General features: G+C 44.0%; 33 non-coding genes and 22 pseudogenes across 33 annotated transcripts; all 55 read left to right on the top strand.

The window, feature by feature from the left end:
- The first annotated feature begins 63 nt into the window (after positions 1 to 63).
- Positions 64 to 172, top strand: LOC131726712 (5S ribosomal RNA; annotated as a pseudogene).
- A 100-nt stretch (positions 173 to 272) lies between these two features.
- LOC131725690 (5S ribosomal RNA) lies at positions 273 to 391 on the top strand. Its single transcript, XR_009320869.1, has one exon. It is a non-coding gene; the product is annotated as a 5S ribosomal RNA (ribosomal RNA).
- Positions 392 to 491: 100 nt separating this feature from the next.
- LOC131726711 (5S ribosomal RNA) lies at positions 492 to 600 on the top strand (annotated as a pseudogene).
- Positions 601 to 714: 114 nt separating this feature from the next.
- On the top strand, positions 715 to 823 carry LOC131726710 (5S ribosomal RNA; annotated as a pseudogene).
- Positions 824 to 923: 100 nt separating this feature from the next.
- LOC131725689 (5S ribosomal RNA) lies at positions 924 to 1042 on the top strand. The gene has a single exon (XR_009320868.1). It is a non-coding gene; the product is annotated as a 5S ribosomal RNA (ribosomal RNA).
- A 114-nt stretch (positions 1043 to 1156) lies between these two features.
- Positions 1157 to 1275, top strand: LOC131725687 (5S ribosomal RNA). Its single transcript, XR_009320866.1, has one exon. It is a non-coding gene; the product is annotated as a 5S ribosomal RNA (ribosomal RNA).
- A 114-nt stretch (positions 1276 to 1389) lies between these two features.
- LOC131725686 (5S ribosomal RNA) lies at positions 1390 to 1508 on the top strand. Its single transcript, XR_009320865.1, has one exon. It is a non-coding gene; the product is annotated as a 5S ribosomal RNA (ribosomal RNA).
- A 100-nt stretch (positions 1509 to 1608) lies between these two features.
- Positions 1609 to 1727, top strand: LOC131725685 (5S ribosomal RNA). Its single transcript, XR_009320864.1, has one exon. It is a non-coding gene; the product is annotated as a 5S ribosomal RNA (ribosomal RNA).
- Positions 1728 to 1841: 114 nt separating this feature from the next.
- On the top strand, positions 1842 to 1960 carry LOC131726303 (5S ribosomal RNA). Its single transcript, XR_009321489.1, has one exon. It is a non-coding gene; the product is annotated as a 5S ribosomal RNA (ribosomal RNA).
- Positions 1961 to 2074: 114 nt separating this feature from the next.
- On the top strand, positions 2075 to 2193 carry LOC131727063 (5S ribosomal RNA). Its single transcript, XR_009321872.1, has one exon. It is a non-coding gene; the product is annotated as a 5S ribosomal RNA (ribosomal RNA).
- Positions 2194 to 2293: 100 nt separating this feature from the next.
- On the top strand, positions 2294 to 2412 carry LOC131725684 (5S ribosomal RNA). The gene has a single exon (XR_009320863.1). It is a non-coding gene; the product is annotated as a 5S ribosomal RNA (ribosomal RNA).
- A 100-nt stretch (positions 2413 to 2512) lies between these two features.
- LOC131726485 (5S ribosomal RNA) lies at positions 2513 to 2631 on the top strand (annotated as a pseudogene).
- A 114-nt stretch (positions 2632 to 2745) lies between these two features.
- Positions 2746 to 2864, top strand: LOC131726398 (5S ribosomal RNA). Its single transcript, XR_009321587.1, has one exon. It is a non-coding gene; the product is annotated as a 5S ribosomal RNA (ribosomal RNA).
- A 114-nt stretch (positions 2865 to 2978) lies between these two features.
- LOC131725683 (5S ribosomal RNA) lies at positions 2979 to 3097 on the top strand. Its single transcript, XR_009320862.1, has one exon. It is a non-coding gene; the product is annotated as a 5S ribosomal RNA (ribosomal RNA).
- Positions 3098 to 3197: 100 nt separating this feature from the next.
- LOC131725682 (5S ribosomal RNA) lies at positions 3198 to 3316 on the top strand. Its single transcript, XR_009320861.1, has one exon. It is a non-coding gene; the product is annotated as a 5S ribosomal RNA (ribosomal RNA).
- A 114-nt stretch (positions 3317 to 3430) lies between these two features.
- LOC131725681 (5S ribosomal RNA) lies at positions 3431 to 3549 on the top strand. The gene has a single exon (XR_009320860.1). It is a non-coding gene; the product is annotated as a 5S ribosomal RNA (ribosomal RNA).
- A 114-nt stretch (positions 3550 to 3663) lies between these two features.
- On the top strand, positions 3664 to 3782 carry LOC131725680 (5S ribosomal RNA). The gene has a single exon (XR_009320859.1). It is a non-coding gene; the product is annotated as a 5S ribosomal RNA (ribosomal RNA).
- Positions 3783 to 3896: 114 nt separating this feature from the next.
- Positions 3897 to 4015, top strand: LOC131725679 (5S ribosomal RNA). The gene has a single exon (XR_009320858.1). It is a non-coding gene; the product is annotated as a 5S ribosomal RNA (ribosomal RNA).
- Positions 4016 to 4115: 100 nt separating this feature from the next.
- LOC131725678 (5S ribosomal RNA) lies at positions 4116 to 4234 on the top strand. The gene has a single exon (XR_009320857.1). It is a non-coding gene; the product is annotated as a 5S ribosomal RNA (ribosomal RNA).
- Positions 4235 to 4334: 100 nt separating this feature from the next.
- LOC131726709 (5S ribosomal RNA) lies at positions 4335 to 4443 on the top strand (annotated as a pseudogene).
- Positions 4444 to 4543: 100 nt separating this feature from the next.
- Positions 4544 to 4662, top strand: LOC131726345 (5S ribosomal RNA). The gene has a single exon (XR_009321532.1). It is a non-coding gene; the product is annotated as a 5S ribosomal RNA (ribosomal RNA).
- A 114-nt stretch (positions 4663 to 4776) lies between these two features.
- LOC131725676 (5S ribosomal RNA) lies at positions 4777 to 4895 on the top strand. Its single transcript, XR_009320855.1, has one exon. It is a non-coding gene; the product is annotated as a 5S ribosomal RNA (ribosomal RNA).
- Positions 4896 to 4995: 100 nt separating this feature from the next.
- On the top strand, positions 4996 to 5114 carry LOC131726344 (5S ribosomal RNA). The gene has a single exon (XR_009321530.1). It is a non-coding gene; the product is annotated as a 5S ribosomal RNA (ribosomal RNA).
- Positions 5115 to 5228: 114 nt separating this feature from the next.
- Positions 5229 to 5347, top strand: LOC131725675 (5S ribosomal RNA). The gene has a single exon (XR_009320854.1). It is a non-coding gene; the product is annotated as a 5S ribosomal RNA (ribosomal RNA).
- A 114-nt stretch (positions 5348 to 5461) lies between these two features.
- On the top strand, positions 5462 to 5570 carry LOC131726708 (5S ribosomal RNA; annotated as a pseudogene).
- A 100-nt stretch (positions 5571 to 5670) lies between these two features.
- Positions 5671 to 5779, top strand: LOC131726707 (5S ribosomal RNA; annotated as a pseudogene).
- A 100-nt stretch (positions 5780 to 5879) lies between these two features.
- LOC131726853 (5S ribosomal RNA) lies at positions 5880 to 5987 on the top strand (annotated as a pseudogene).
- Positions 5988 to 6087: 100 nt separating this feature from the next.
- LOC131726794 (5S ribosomal RNA) lies at positions 6088 to 6196 on the top strand (annotated as a pseudogene).
- A 100-nt stretch (positions 6197 to 6296) lies between these two features.
- On the top strand, positions 6297 to 6415 carry LOC131726174 (5S ribosomal RNA). The gene has a single exon (XR_009321356.1). It is a non-coding gene; the product is annotated as a 5S ribosomal RNA (ribosomal RNA).
- A 114-nt stretch (positions 6416 to 6529) lies between these two features.
- On the top strand, positions 6530 to 6648 carry LOC131725674 (5S ribosomal RNA). The gene has a single exon (XR_009320853.1). It is a non-coding gene; the product is annotated as a 5S ribosomal RNA (ribosomal RNA).
- A 114-nt stretch (positions 6649 to 6762) lies between these two features.
- LOC131726173 (5S ribosomal RNA) lies at positions 6763 to 6881 on the top strand. The gene has a single exon (XR_009321355.1). It is a non-coding gene; the product is annotated as a 5S ribosomal RNA (ribosomal RNA).
- Positions 6882 to 6981: 100 nt separating this feature from the next.
- Positions 6982 to 7090, top strand: LOC131726706 (5S ribosomal RNA; annotated as a pseudogene).
- A 100-nt stretch (positions 7091 to 7190) lies between these two features.
- LOC131726705 (5S ribosomal RNA) lies at positions 7191 to 7299 on the top strand (annotated as a pseudogene).
- Positions 7300 to 7399: 100 nt separating this feature from the next.
- Positions 7400 to 7518, top strand: LOC131725673 (5S ribosomal RNA). The gene has a single exon (XR_009320852.1). It is a non-coding gene; the product is annotated as a 5S ribosomal RNA (ribosomal RNA).
- Positions 7519 to 7618: 100 nt separating this feature from the next.
- On the top strand, positions 7619 to 7727 carry LOC131726704 (5S ribosomal RNA; annotated as a pseudogene).
- A 100-nt stretch (positions 7728 to 7827) lies between these two features.
- LOC131726702 (5S ribosomal RNA) lies at positions 7828 to 7936 on the top strand (annotated as a pseudogene).
- A 100-nt stretch (positions 7937 to 8036) lies between these two features.
- On the top strand, positions 8037 to 8155 carry LOC131725672 (5S ribosomal RNA). The gene has a single exon (XR_009320851.1). It is a non-coding gene; the product is annotated as a 5S ribosomal RNA (ribosomal RNA).
- Positions 8156 to 8255: 100 nt separating this feature from the next.
- On the top strand, positions 8256 to 8374 carry LOC131725671 (5S ribosomal RNA). The gene has a single exon (XR_009320850.1). It is a non-coding gene; the product is annotated as a 5S ribosomal RNA (ribosomal RNA).
- Positions 8375 to 8488: 114 nt separating this feature from the next.
- LOC131726701 (5S ribosomal RNA) lies at positions 8489 to 8597 on the top strand (annotated as a pseudogene).
- A 100-nt stretch (positions 8598 to 8697) lies between these two features.
- Positions 8698 to 8815, top strand: LOC131726458 (5S ribosomal RNA; annotated as a pseudogene).
- Positions 8816 to 8915: 100 nt separating this feature from the next.
- On the top strand, positions 8916 to 9024 carry LOC131726700 (5S ribosomal RNA; annotated as a pseudogene).
- Positions 9025 to 9136: 112 nt separating this feature from the next.
- Positions 9137 to 9245, top strand: LOC131726699 (5S ribosomal RNA; annotated as a pseudogene).
- Positions 9246 to 9345: 100 nt separating this feature from the next.
- LOC131726698 (5S ribosomal RNA) lies at positions 9346 to 9454 on the top strand (annotated as a pseudogene).
- A 100-nt stretch (positions 9455 to 9554) lies between these two features.
- Positions 9555 to 9663, top strand: LOC131726697 (5S ribosomal RNA; annotated as a pseudogene).
- A 100-nt stretch (positions 9664 to 9763) lies between these two features.
- Positions 9764 to 9882, top strand: LOC131725670 (5S ribosomal RNA). Its single transcript, XR_009320849.1, has one exon. It is a non-coding gene; the product is annotated as a 5S ribosomal RNA (ribosomal RNA).
- A 100-nt stretch (positions 9883 to 9982) lies between these two features.
- On the top strand, positions 9983 to 10101 carry LOC131725669 (5S ribosomal RNA). Its single transcript, XR_009320848.1, has one exon. It is a non-coding gene; the product is annotated as a 5S ribosomal RNA (ribosomal RNA).
- A 114-nt stretch (positions 10102 to 10215) lies between these two features.
- LOC131726696 (5S ribosomal RNA) lies at positions 10216 to 10324 on the top strand (annotated as a pseudogene).
- A 100-nt stretch (positions 10325 to 10424) lies between these two features.
- LOC131725668 (5S ribosomal RNA) lies at positions 10425 to 10543 on the top strand. The gene has a single exon (XR_009320847.1). It is a non-coding gene; the product is annotated as a 5S ribosomal RNA (ribosomal RNA).
- A 114-nt stretch (positions 10544 to 10657) lies between these two features.
- On the top strand, positions 10658 to 10766 carry LOC131726695 (5S ribosomal RNA; annotated as a pseudogene).
- A 100-nt stretch (positions 10767 to 10866) lies between these two features.
- Positions 10867 to 10985, top strand: LOC131726172 (5S ribosomal RNA). The gene has a single exon (XR_009321354.1). It is a non-coding gene; the product is annotated as a 5S ribosomal RNA (ribosomal RNA).
- Positions 10986 to 11099: 114 nt separating this feature from the next.
- LOC131726694 (5S ribosomal RNA) lies at positions 11100 to 11208 on the top strand (annotated as a pseudogene).
- Positions 11209 to 11309: 101 nt separating this feature from the next.
- Positions 11310 to 11428, top strand: LOC131725667 (5S ribosomal RNA). The gene has a single exon (XR_009320846.1). It is a non-coding gene; the product is annotated as a 5S ribosomal RNA (ribosomal RNA).
- A 114-nt stretch (positions 11429 to 11542) lies between these two features.
- On the top strand, positions 11543 to 11661 carry LOC131725665 (5S ribosomal RNA). The gene has a single exon (XR_009320844.1). It is a non-coding gene; the product is annotated as a 5S ribosomal RNA (ribosomal RNA).
- Positions 11662 to 11761: 100 nt separating this feature from the next.
- LOC131725664 (5S ribosomal RNA) lies at positions 11762 to 11880 on the top strand. Its single transcript, XR_009320843.1, has one exon. It is a non-coding gene; the product is annotated as a 5S ribosomal RNA (ribosomal RNA).
- Positions 11881 to 11980: 100 nt separating this feature from the next.
- On the top strand, positions 11981 to 12099 carry LOC131725663 (5S ribosomal RNA). Its single transcript, XR_009320842.1, has one exon. It is a non-coding gene; the product is annotated as a 5S ribosomal RNA (ribosomal RNA).
- Positions 12100 to 12117: the final 18 nt, after the last annotated feature.

Here is a 12117-nt window from a genome sequence, read left to right as displayed (position 1 = left end):
ACATTTTGGAGGAATCACCCCCAGCTCACTAAACATAAAAGTCATGAAAGCAGAAATGCAATCGCCTGCGGCCACACCACCTTGAATAAGCCTGATCTCAGAAGCTAAGCAATGTTGGGCTTGGTTAGTACTTGGATGGGAGACCACCTGGGAATATCAAGTGCTGCAGGCATTACATTTTACAATTGAAATGTGTGGAGGACAAAAGGAAATTTTGGAGGAATCACCCCCAGCTCACTAAACATAAAAGTCATGAAAGCAGAAATGCACTTGCCTGCGGCCACACCACCTTGAATAAGCCTGATCTCGTCTGATCTCAGAAGCTAAGCAATGTTGGGCTTGGTTAGTACTTGGATGGGAGACCACCTGGGAATATCAAGTGCTGCAGGCATTACATTTTACAATTGAAATGTGTGGAGGACAAAAGGAAATTTTGGAGGAATCACCCCCAGCTCACTAAACATAAAAGTCATGAAAGCAGAAATGCAATCGCCTGCGGCCACACCACCTTGAATAAGCCTGATCTCAGAAGCTAAGCAATGTTGGGCTTGGTTAGTACTTGGATGGGAGACCACCTGGGAATATCAAGTGCTGCAGGCATTACATTTTTGTAATTACATTTTACAATTGAAATGTGTGGAGGACAAAAGGAAATTTTGGAGGAATCACCCCCAGCTCACTAAACATAAAAGTCATGAAAGCAGAAATGCAATCGCCTGCGGCCACACCACCTTGAATAAGCCTGATCTCAGAAGCTAAGCAATGTTGGGCTTGGTTAGTACTTGGATGGGAGACCACCTGGGAATATCAAGTGCTGCAGGCATTACATTTTACAATTGAAATGTGTGGAGGACAAAAGGAAATTTTGGAGGAATCACCCCCAGCTCACTAAACATAAAAGTCATGAAAGCAGAAATGCAATCGCCTGCGGCCACACCACCTTGAATAAGCCTGATCTCGTCTGATCTCAGAAGCTAAGCAATGTTGGGCTTGGTTAGTACTTGGATGGGAGACCACCTGGGAATATCAAGTGCTGCAGGCATTACATTTTTGTAATTACATTTTACAATTGAAATGTGTGGAGGACAAAAGGAAATTTTGGAGGAATCACCCCCAGCTCACTAAACATAAAAGTCATGAAAGCAGAAATGCAATCGCCTGCGGCCACACCACCTTGAATAAGCCTGATCTCGTCTGATCTCAGAAGCTAAGCAATGTTGGGCTTGGTTAGTACTTGGATGGGAGACCACCTGGGAATATCAAGTGCTGCAGGCATTACATTTTTGTAATTACATTTTACAATTGAAATGTGTGGAGGACAAAAGGAAATTTTGGAGGAATCACCCCCAGCTCACTAAACATAAAAGTCATGAAAGCAGAAATGCAATCGCCTGCGGCCACACCACCTTGAATAAGCCTGATCTCGTCTGATCTCAGAAGCTAAGCAATGTTGGGCTTGGTTAGTACTTGGATGGGAGACCACCTGGGAATATCAAGTGCTGCAGGCATTACATTTTACAATTGAAATGTGTGGAGGACAAAAGGAAATTTTGGAGGAATCACCCCCAGCTCACTAAACATAAAAGTCATGAAAGCAGAAATGCAATCGCCTGCGGCCACACCACCTTGAATAAGCCTGATCTCGTCTGATCTCAGAAGCTAAGCAATGTTGGGCTTGGTTAGTACTTGGATGGGAGACCACCTGGGAATATCAAGTGCTGCAGGCATTACATTTTTGTAATTACATTTTACAATTGAAATGTGTGGAGGACAAAAGGAAATTTTGGAGGAATCACCCCCAGCTCACTAAACATAAAAGTCATGAAAGCAGAACAGCAATCGCCTGCGGCCACACCACCTTGAATAAGCCTGATCTCGTCTGATCTCAGAAGCTAAGCAATGTTGGGCTTAGTTAGTACTTGGATGGGAGACCACCTGGGAATATCAAGTGCTGCAGGCATTACATTTTTGTAATTACATTTTACAATTGAAATGTGTGGACGACAAAAGGAAATTTTGGAGGAATCACCCCCAGCTCACTAAACATAAAAGTCATGAAAGCAGAAATGCAATCGCCTGCGGCCACACCACCTTGAATAAGCCTGATCTCGTCTGATCTCAGAAGCTAAGCAATGTTGGGCTTGGTTAGTACTTGGATGGGAGACCTCCTGGGAATATCAAGTGCTGCAGGCATTACATTTTACAATTGAAATGTGTGGAGGACAAAAGGAAATTTTGGAGGAATCACCCCCAGCTCACTAAACATAAAAGTCATGAAAGCAGAAATGCAATCGCCTGCGGCCACACCACCTTGAATAAGCCTGATCTCGTCTGATCTCAGAAGCTAAGCAATGTTGGGCTTGGTTAGTACTTGGATGGGAGACCACCTGGGAATATCAAGTGCTGCAGGCATTACATTTTACAATTGAAATGTGTGGAGGACAAAAGGAAATTTTGGAGGAATCACCCCCAGCTCACTAAACATAAAAGTCATGAAAGCAGAAATGCAACCGCCTGCGGCCACACCACCTTGAATAAGCCTGATCTCGTCTGATCTCAGAAGCTAAGCAATGTTGGGTTTGGTTATTACTTGGATGGGAGACCACCTGGGAATATCAAGTGCTGCAGGAATTACATTTTTGTAATTACATTTTACAATTGAAATGTGTGGAGGACAAAAGGAAATTTTGGAGGAATCACCCCCAGCTCACTAAACATAAAAGTCATGAAAGCAGAAATGCAATCGCCTGCGGCCACACCACCTTGAATAAGCCTAATCTCGTCTGATCTCAGAAGCTAAGCAATGTTGGGCTTGGTTAGTACTTGGATGGGAGACCACCTGGGAATATCAAGTGCTGCAGGCATTACATTTTTGTAATTACATTTTACAATTGAAATGTGTGGAGGACAAAAGGAAATTTTGGAGGAATCACCCCCAGCTCACTAAACATAAAAGTCATGAAAGCAGAAATGCAATCGCCTGCGGCCACACCACCTTGAATAAGCCTGATCTCGTCTGATCTCAGAAGCTAAGCAATGTTGGGCTTGGTTAGTACTTGGATGGGAGACCACCTGGGAATATCAAGTGCTGCAGGCATTACATTTTACAATTGAAATGTGTGGAGGACAAAAGGAAATTTTGGAGGAATCACCCCCAGCTCACTAAACATAAAAGTCATGAAAGCAGAACAGCAATCGCCTGCGGCCACACCACCTTGAATAAGCCTGATCTCGTCTGATCTCAGAAGCTAAGCAATGTTGGGCTTGGTTAGTACTTGGATGGGAGACCACCTGGGAATATCAAGTGCTGCAGGCATTACATTTTTGTAATTACATTTTACAATTGAAATGTGTGGAGGACAAAAGGAAATTTTGGAGGAATCACCCCCAGCTCACTAAACATAAAAGTCATGAAAGCAGAACAGCAATCGCCTGCGGCCACACCACCTTGAATAAGCCTGATCTCGTCTGATCTCAGAAGCTAAGCAATGTTGGGCTTGGTTAGTACTTGGATGGGAGACCACCTGGGAATATCAAGTGCTGCAGGCATTACATTTTTGTAATTACATTTTACAATTGAAATGTGTGGAGGACAAAAGGAAATTTTGGAGGAATCACCCCCAGCTCACTAAACATAAAAGTCATGAAAGCAGAAATGCAATCGCCTGCGGCCACACCACCTTGAATAAGCCTGATCTCGTCTGATCTCAGAAGCTAAGCAATGTTGGGCTTGGTTAGTACTTGGATGGGAGACCACCTGGGAATATCAAGTGCTGCAGGCATTACATTTTTGTAATTACATTTTACAATTGAAATGTGTGGAGGACAAAAGGAAATTTTGGAGGAATCACCCCCAGCTCACTAAACATAAAAGTCATGAAAGCAGAAATGCAATCGCCTGCGGCCACACCACCTTGAATAAGCCTGATCTCGTCTGATCTCAGAAGCTAAGCAATGTTGGGCTTGGTTAGTACTTGGATGGGAGACCACCTGGGAATATCAAGTGCTGCAGGCATTACATTTTACAATTGAAATGTGTGGAGGACAAAAGGAAATTTTGGAGGAATCACCCCCAGCTCACTAAACATAAAAGTCATGAAAGCAGAAATGCAATCGCCTGCGGCCACACCACCTTGAATAAGCCTGATCTCGTCTGATCTCAGAAGCTAAGCAATGTTGGGCTTGGTTAGTACTTGGATGGGAGACCACCTGGGAATATCAAGTGCTGCAGGCATTACATTTTACAATTGAAATGTGTGGAGGACAAAAGGAAATTTTGGAGGAATCACCCCCAGCTCACTAAACATAAAAGTCATGAAAGCAGAAATGCAATCGCCTGCGGCCACACCACCTTGAATAAGCCTGATCTCAGAAGCTAAGCAATGTTGGGCTTGGTTAGTACTTGGATGGGAGACCACCTGGGAATATCAAGTGCTGCAGGCATTACATTTTACAATTGAAATGTGTGGAGGACAAAAGGAAATTTTGGAGGAATCACCCCCAGCTCACTAAACATAAAAGTCATGAAAGCAGAAATGCAATCGCCTGCGGCCACACCACCTTGAATAAGCCTGATCTTGTCTGATCTCAGAAGCTAAGCAATGTTGGGCTTGGTTAGTACTTGGATGGGAGACCACCTGGGAATATCAAGTGCTGCAGGCATTACATTTTTGTAATTACATTTTACAATTGAAATGTGTGGAGGACAAAAAGAAATTTTGGAGGAATCACCCCCAGCTCACTAAACATAAAAGTCATGAAAGCAGAAATGCAATCGCCTGCGGCCACACCACCTTGAATAAGCCTGATCTCGTCTGATCTCAGAAGCTAAGCAATGTTGGGCTTGGTTAGTACTTGGATGGGAGACCACCTGGGAATATCAAGTGCTGCAGGCATTACATTTTACAATTGAAATGTGTGGAGGACAAAAGGAAATTTTGGAGGAATCACCCCCAGCTCACTAAACATAAAAGTCATGAAAGCAGAAATGCAATCGCCTGCGGCCACACCACCTTGAATAAGCCTGATCTTGTCTGATCTCAGAAGCTAAGCAATGTTGGGCTTGGTTAGTACTTGGATGGGAGACCACCTGGGAATATCAAGTGCTGCAGGCATTACATTTTTGTAATTACATTTTACAATTGAAATGTGTGGAGGACAAAAGGAAATTTTGGAGGAATCACCCCCAGCTCACTAAACATAAAAGTCATGAAAGCAGAAATGCAATCGCCTGCGGCCACACCACCTTGAATAAGCCTGATCTCGTCTGATCTCAGAAGCTAAGCAATGTTGGGCTTGGTTAGTACTTGGATGGGAGACCACCTGGGAATATCAAGTGCTGCAGGCATTACATTTTTGTAATTACATTTTACAATTGAAATGTGTGGAGGACAAAAGGAAATTTTGGAGGAATCACCCCCAGCTCACTAAACATAAAAGTCATGAAAGCAGAACAGCAATCGCCTGCGGCCACACCACCTTGAATAAGCCTGATCTCAGAAGCTAAGCAATGTTGGGCTTGGTTAGTACTTGGATGGGAGACCACCTGGGAATATCAAGTGCTGCAGGCATTACATTTTACAATTGAAATGTGTGGAGGACAAAAGGAAATTTTGGAGGAATCACCCCCAGCTCACTAAACATAAAAGTCATGAAAGCAGAAATGCAATCGCCTGCGGCCACACCACCTTGAATAAGCCTGATCTCAGAAGCTAAGCAATGTTGGGCTTGGTTAGTACTTGGATGGGAGACCACCTGGGAATATCAAGTGCTGCAGGCATTACATTTTACAATTGAAATGTGTGGAGGACAAAAGGAAATTTTGGAGGAATCACCCCCAGCTCACTAAACATAAAAGTCATGAAAGCAGAAATGCAATCGCCTGCGGCCACACCACCTTGAATAAGCCTGATCTCAGAAGCTAAGCAATGTTGGGCTTGGTAGTACTTGGATGGGAGACCACCTGGGAATATCAAGTGCTGCAGGCATTACATTTTACAATTGAAATGTGTGGAGGACAAAAGGAAATTTTGGAGGAATCACCCCCAGCTCACTAAACATAAAAGTCATGAAAGCAGAAATGCAATCGCCTGCGGCCACACCACCTTGAATAAGCCTGAGCTCAGAAGCTAAGCAATGTTGGGCTTGGTTAGTACTTGGATGGGAGACCACCTGGGAATATCAAGTGCTGCAGGCATTACATTTTACAATTGAAATGTGTGGAGGACAAAAGGAAATTTTGGAGGAATCACCCCCAGCTCACTAAACATAAAAGTCATGAAAGCAGAAATGCAATCGCCTGCGGCCACACCACCTTGACTAAGCCTGATCTCGTCTGATCTCAGAAGCTAAGCAATGTTGGGCTTGGTTAGTACTTGGATGGGAGACCACCTGGGAATATCAAGTGCTGCAGGCATTACATTTTTGTAATTACATTTTACAATTGAAATGTGTGGAGGACAAAAGGAAATTTTGGAGGAATCACCCCCAGCTCACTAAACATAAAAGTCATGAAAGCAGAACAGCAATCGCCTGCGGCCACACCACCTTGAATAAGCCTGATCTCGTCTGATCTCAGAAGCTAAGCAATGTTGGGCTTGGTTAGTACTTGGATGGGAGACCACCTGGGAATATCAAGTGCTGCAGGCATTACATTTTTGTAATTACATTTTACAATTGAAATGTGTGGAGGACAAAAGGAAATTTTGGAGGAATCACCCCCAGCTCACTAAACATAAAAGTCATGAAAGCAGAAATGCAATCGCCTGCGGCCACACCACCTTGACTAAGCCTGATCTCGTCTGATCTCAGAAGCTAAGCAATGTTGGGCTTGGTTAGTACTTGGATGGGAGACCACCTGGGAATATCAAGTGCTGCAGGCATTACATTTTACAATTGAAATGTGTGGAGGACAAAAGGAAATTTTGGAGGAATCACCCCCAGCTCACTAAACATAAAAGTCATGAAAGCAGAAATGCAATCGCCTGCGGCCACACCACCTTGAATAAGCCTGATCTCAGAAGCTAAGCAATGTTGGGCTTGGTTAGTACTTGGATGGGAGACCACCTGGGAATATCAAGTGCTGCAGGCATTACATTTTACAATTGAAATGTGTGGAGGACAAAAGGAAATTTTGGAGGAATCACCCCCAGCTCACTAAACATAAAAGTCATGAAAGCAGAAATGCAATCGCCTGCGGCCACACCACCTTGAATAAGCCTGATCTCAGAAGCTAAGCAATGTTGGGCTTGGTTAGTACTTGGATGGGAGACCACCTGGGAATATCAAGTGCTGCAGGCATTACATTTTACAATTGAAATGTGTGGAGGACAAAAGGAAATTTTGGAGGAATCACCCCCAGCTCACTAAACATAAAAGTCATGAAAGCAGAAATGCAATCGCCTGCGGCCACACCACCTTGAATAAGCCTGATCTCGTCTGATCTCAGAAGCTAAGCAATGTTGGGCTTGGTTAGTACTTGGATGGGAGACCACCTGGGAATATCAAGTGCTGCAGGCATTACATTTTACAATTGAAATGTGTGGAGGACAAAAGGAAATTTTGGAGGAATCACCCCCAGCTCACTAAACATAAAAGTCATGAAAGCAGAAATGCAATCGCCTGCGGCCACACCACCTTGAATAAGCCTGATCTCAGAAGCTAAGCAATGTTGGGCTTGGTTAGTACTTGGATGGGAGACCACCTGGGAATATCAAGTGCTGCAGGCATTACATTTTACAATTGAAATGTGTGGAGGACAAAAGGAAATTTTGGAGGAATCACCCCCAGCTCACTAAACATAAAAGTCATGAAAGCAGAAATGCAATCGCCTGCGGCCACACCACCTTGAATAAGCCTGATCTCAGAAGCTAAGCAATGTTGGGCTTGGTTAGTACTTGGATGGGAGACCACCTGGGAATATCAAGTGCTGCAGGCATTACATTTTACAATTGAAATGTGTGGAGGACAAAAGGAAATTTTGGAGGAATCACCCCCAGCTCACTAAACATAAAAGTCATGAAAGCAGAACAGCAATCGCCTGCGGCCACACCACCTTGAATAAGCCTGATCTCGTCTGATCTCAGAAGCTAAGCAATGTTGGGCTTGGTTAGTACTTGGATGGGAGACCACCTGGGAATATCAAGTGCTGCAGGCATTACATTTTACAATTGAAATGTGTGGAGGACAAAAGGAAATTTTGGAGGAATCACCCCCAGCTCACTAAACATAAAAGTCATGAAAGCAGAAATGCAATCGCCTGCGGCCACACCACCTTGAATAAGCCTGATCTCGTCTGATCTCAGAAGCTAAGCAATGTTGGGCTTGGTTAGTACTTGGATGGGAGACCACCTGGGAATATCAAGTGCTGCAGGCATTACATTTTTGTAATTACATTTTACAATTGAAATGTGTGGAGGACAAAAGGAAATTTTGGAGGAATCACCCCCAGCTCACTAAACATAAAAGTCATGAAAGCAGAAATGCAATCGCCTGCGGCCACACCACCTTGAATAAGCCTGATCTCAGAAGCTAAGCAATGTTGGGCTTGGTTAGTACTTGGATGGGAGACCACCTGGGAATATCAAGTGCTGCAGGCATTACATTTTACAATTGAAATGTGTGGAGGACAAAAGGAAATTTTGGAGGAATCACCCCCAGCTCACTAAACATAAAAGTCATGAAAGCAGAACAGCAATCGCCTGCGGCCACACCACCTTGAATAAGCCTGATCTCGTCTGATCTCAGAAGCTAAGCAATGTTGGGCTTGGTTAGTACTTGGATGGGAGACCACCTGGAATATCAAGTGCTGCAGGCATTACATTTTACAATTGAAATGTGTGGAGGACAAAAGGAAATTTTGGAGGAATCACCCCCAGCTCACTAAACATAAAAGTCATGAAAGCAGAAATGCAATCGCCTGCGGCCACACCACCTTGAATAAGCCTGATCTCAGAAGCTAAGCAATGTTGGGCTTGGTTAGTACTTGGATGGGAGACCACCTGGGAATATCAAGTGCTGCAGGCATTACATTTTGTAATTACATTTTACAATTGAAATGTGTGGAGGACAAAAGGAATTTTGGAGGAATCACCCCCAGCTCACTAAACATAAAAGTCATGAAAGCAGAAATGCAATCGCCTGCGGCCACACCACCTTGAATAAGCCTGATCTCAGAAGCTAAGCAATGTTGGGCTTGGTTAGTACTTGGATGGGAGACCACCTGGGAATATCAAGTGCTGCAGGCATTACATTTTACAATTGAAATGTGTGGAGGACAAAAGGAAATTTTGGAGGAATCACCCCCAGCTCACTAAACATAAAAGTCATGAAAGCAGAACAGCAATCGCCTGCGGCCACACCACCTTGAATAAGCCTGATCTCAGAAGCTAAGCAATGTTGGGCTTGGTTAGTACTTGGATGGGAGACCACCTGGGAATATCAAGTGCTGCAGGCATTACATTTTACAATTGAAATGTGTGGAGGACAAAAGGAAATTTTGGAGGAATCACCCCCAGCTCACTAAACATAAAAGTCATGAAAGCAGAAATGCAATCGCCTGCGGCCACACCACCTTGAATAAGCCTGATCTCAGAAGCTAAGCAATGTTGGGCTTGGTTAGTACTTGGATGGGAGACCACCTGGGAATATCAAGTGCTGCAGGCATTACATTTTACAATTGAAATGTGTGGAGGACAAAAGGAAATTTTGGAGGAATCACCCCCAGCTCACTAAACATAAAAGTCATGAAAGCAGAAATGCAATCGCCTGCGGCCACACCACCTTGAATAAGCCTGATCTCGTCTGATCTCAGAAGCTAAGCAATGTTGGGCTTGGTTAGTACTTGGATGGGAGACCACCTGGGAATATCAAGTGCTGCAGGCATTACATTTTACAATTGAAATGTGTGGAGGACAAAAGGAAATTTTGGAGGAATCACCCCCAGCTCACTAAACATAAAAGTCATGAAAGCAGAAATGCAATCGCCTGCGGCCACACCACCTTGAATAAGCCTGATCTCGTCTGATCTCAGAAGCTAAGCAATGTTGGGCTTGGTTAGTACTTGGATGGGAGACCACCTGGGAATATCAAGTGCTGCAGGCATTACATTTTTGTAATTACATTTTACAATTGAAATGTGTGGAGGACAAAAGGAAATTTTGGAGGAATCACCCCCAGCTCACTAAACATAAAAGTCATGAAAGCAGAAATGCAATCGCCTGCGGCCACACCACCTTGAATAAGCCTGATCTCAGAAGCTAAGCAATGTTGGGCTTGGTTAGTACTTGGATGGGAGACCACCTGGGAATATCAAGTGCTGCAGGCATTACATTTTACAATTGAAATGTGTGGAGGACAAAAGGAAATTTTGGAGGAATCACCCCCAGCTCACTAAACATAAAAGTCATGAAAGCAGAAATGCAATCGCCTGCGGCCACACCACCTTGAATAAGCCTGATCTCGTCTGATCTCAGAAGCTAAGCAATGTTGGGCTTGGTTAGTACTTGGATGGGAGACCACCTGGGAATATCAAGTGCTGCAGGCATTACATTTTTGTAATTACATTTTACAATTGAAATGTGTGGAGGACAAAAGGAAATTTTGGAGGAATCACCCCCAGCTCACTAAACATAAAAGTCATGAAAGCAGAAATGCAATCGCCTGCGGCCACACCACCTTGAATAAGCCTGATCTCAGAAGCTAAGCAATGTTGGGCTTGGTTAGTACTTGGATGGGAGACCACCTGGGAATATCAAGTGCTGCAGGCATTACATTTTACAATTGAAATGTGTGGAGGACAAAAGGAAATTTTGGAGGAATCACCCCCAGCTCACTAAACATAAAAGTCATGAAAGCAGAACAGCAATCGCCTGCGGCCACACCACCTTGACTAAGCCTGATCTCGTCTGATCTCAGAAGCTAAGCAATGTTGGGCTTGGTTAGTACTTGGATGGGAGACCACCTGGGAATATCAAGTGCTGCAGGCATTACATTTTTGTAATTACATTTTACAATTGAAATGTGTGGAGGACAAAAGGAAATTTTGGAGGAATCACCCCCAGCTCACTAAACATAAAAGTCATGAAAGCAGAAATGCAATCGCCTGCGGCCACACCACCTTGAATAAGCCTGATCTCAGAAGCTAAGCAATGTTGGGCTTGGTTAGTACTTGGATGGGAGACCACCTGGGAATATCAAGTGCTGCAGGCATTACATTTTACAATTGAAAATGTGTGGAGGACAAAAGGAAATTTTGGAGGAATCACCCCCAGCTCACTAAACATAAAAGTCATGAAAGCAGAACAGCAATCGCCTGCGGCCACACCACCTTGAATAAGCCTGATCTCGTCTGATCTCAGAAGCTAAGCAATGTTGGGCTTGGTTAGTACTTGGATGGGAGACCACCTGGGAATATCAAGTGCTGCAGGCATTACATTTTTGTAATTACATTTTACAATTGAAATGTGTGGAGGACAAAAGGAAATTTTGGAGGAATCACCCCCAGCTCACTAAACATAAAAGTCATGAAAGCAGAAATGCAATCGCCTGCGGCCACACCACCTTGAATAAGCCTGATCTCGTCTGATCTCAGAAGCTAAGCAATGTTGGGCTTGGTTAGTACTTGGATGGGAGACCACCTGGGAATATCAAGTGCTGCAGGCATTACATTTTACAATTGAAATGTGTGGAGGACAAAAGGAAATTTTGGAGGAATCACCCCCAGCTCACTAAACATAAAAGTCATGAAAGCAGAACAGCAATCGCCTGCGGCCACACCACCTTGAATAAGCCTGATCTCGTCTGATCTCAGAAGCTAAGCAATGTTGGGCTTGGTTAGTACTTGGATGGGAGACCACCTGGGAATATCAAGTGCTGCAGGCATTACATTTTACAATTGAAATGTGTGGAGGACAAAAGGAAATTTTGGAGGAATCACCCCCAGCTCACTAAACATAAAAGTCATGAAAGCAGAACAGCAATCGCCTGCGGCCACACCACCTTGAATAAGCCTGATCTCGTCTGATCTCAGAAGCTAAGCAATGTTGGGCTTGGTTAGTACTTGGATGGGAGACCACCTGGGAATATCAAGTGCTGCAGGCATTACATTTTTGTAATTAC

This window comes from Acipenser ruthenus, unplaced genomic scaffold (genome assembly GCF_902713425.1).
Source record: "Acipenser ruthenus unplaced genomic scaffold, fAciRut3.2 maternal haplotype, whole genome shotgun sequence".
Lineage (NCBI taxonomy): Eukaryota > Metazoa > Chordata > Actinopteri > Acipenseriformes > Acipenseridae > Acipenser > Acipenser ruthenus.
The sequence above is the reverse complement of the archived record's forward strand: the minus strand, read 5'-3'. Positions and strand labels throughout refer to the sequence as shown.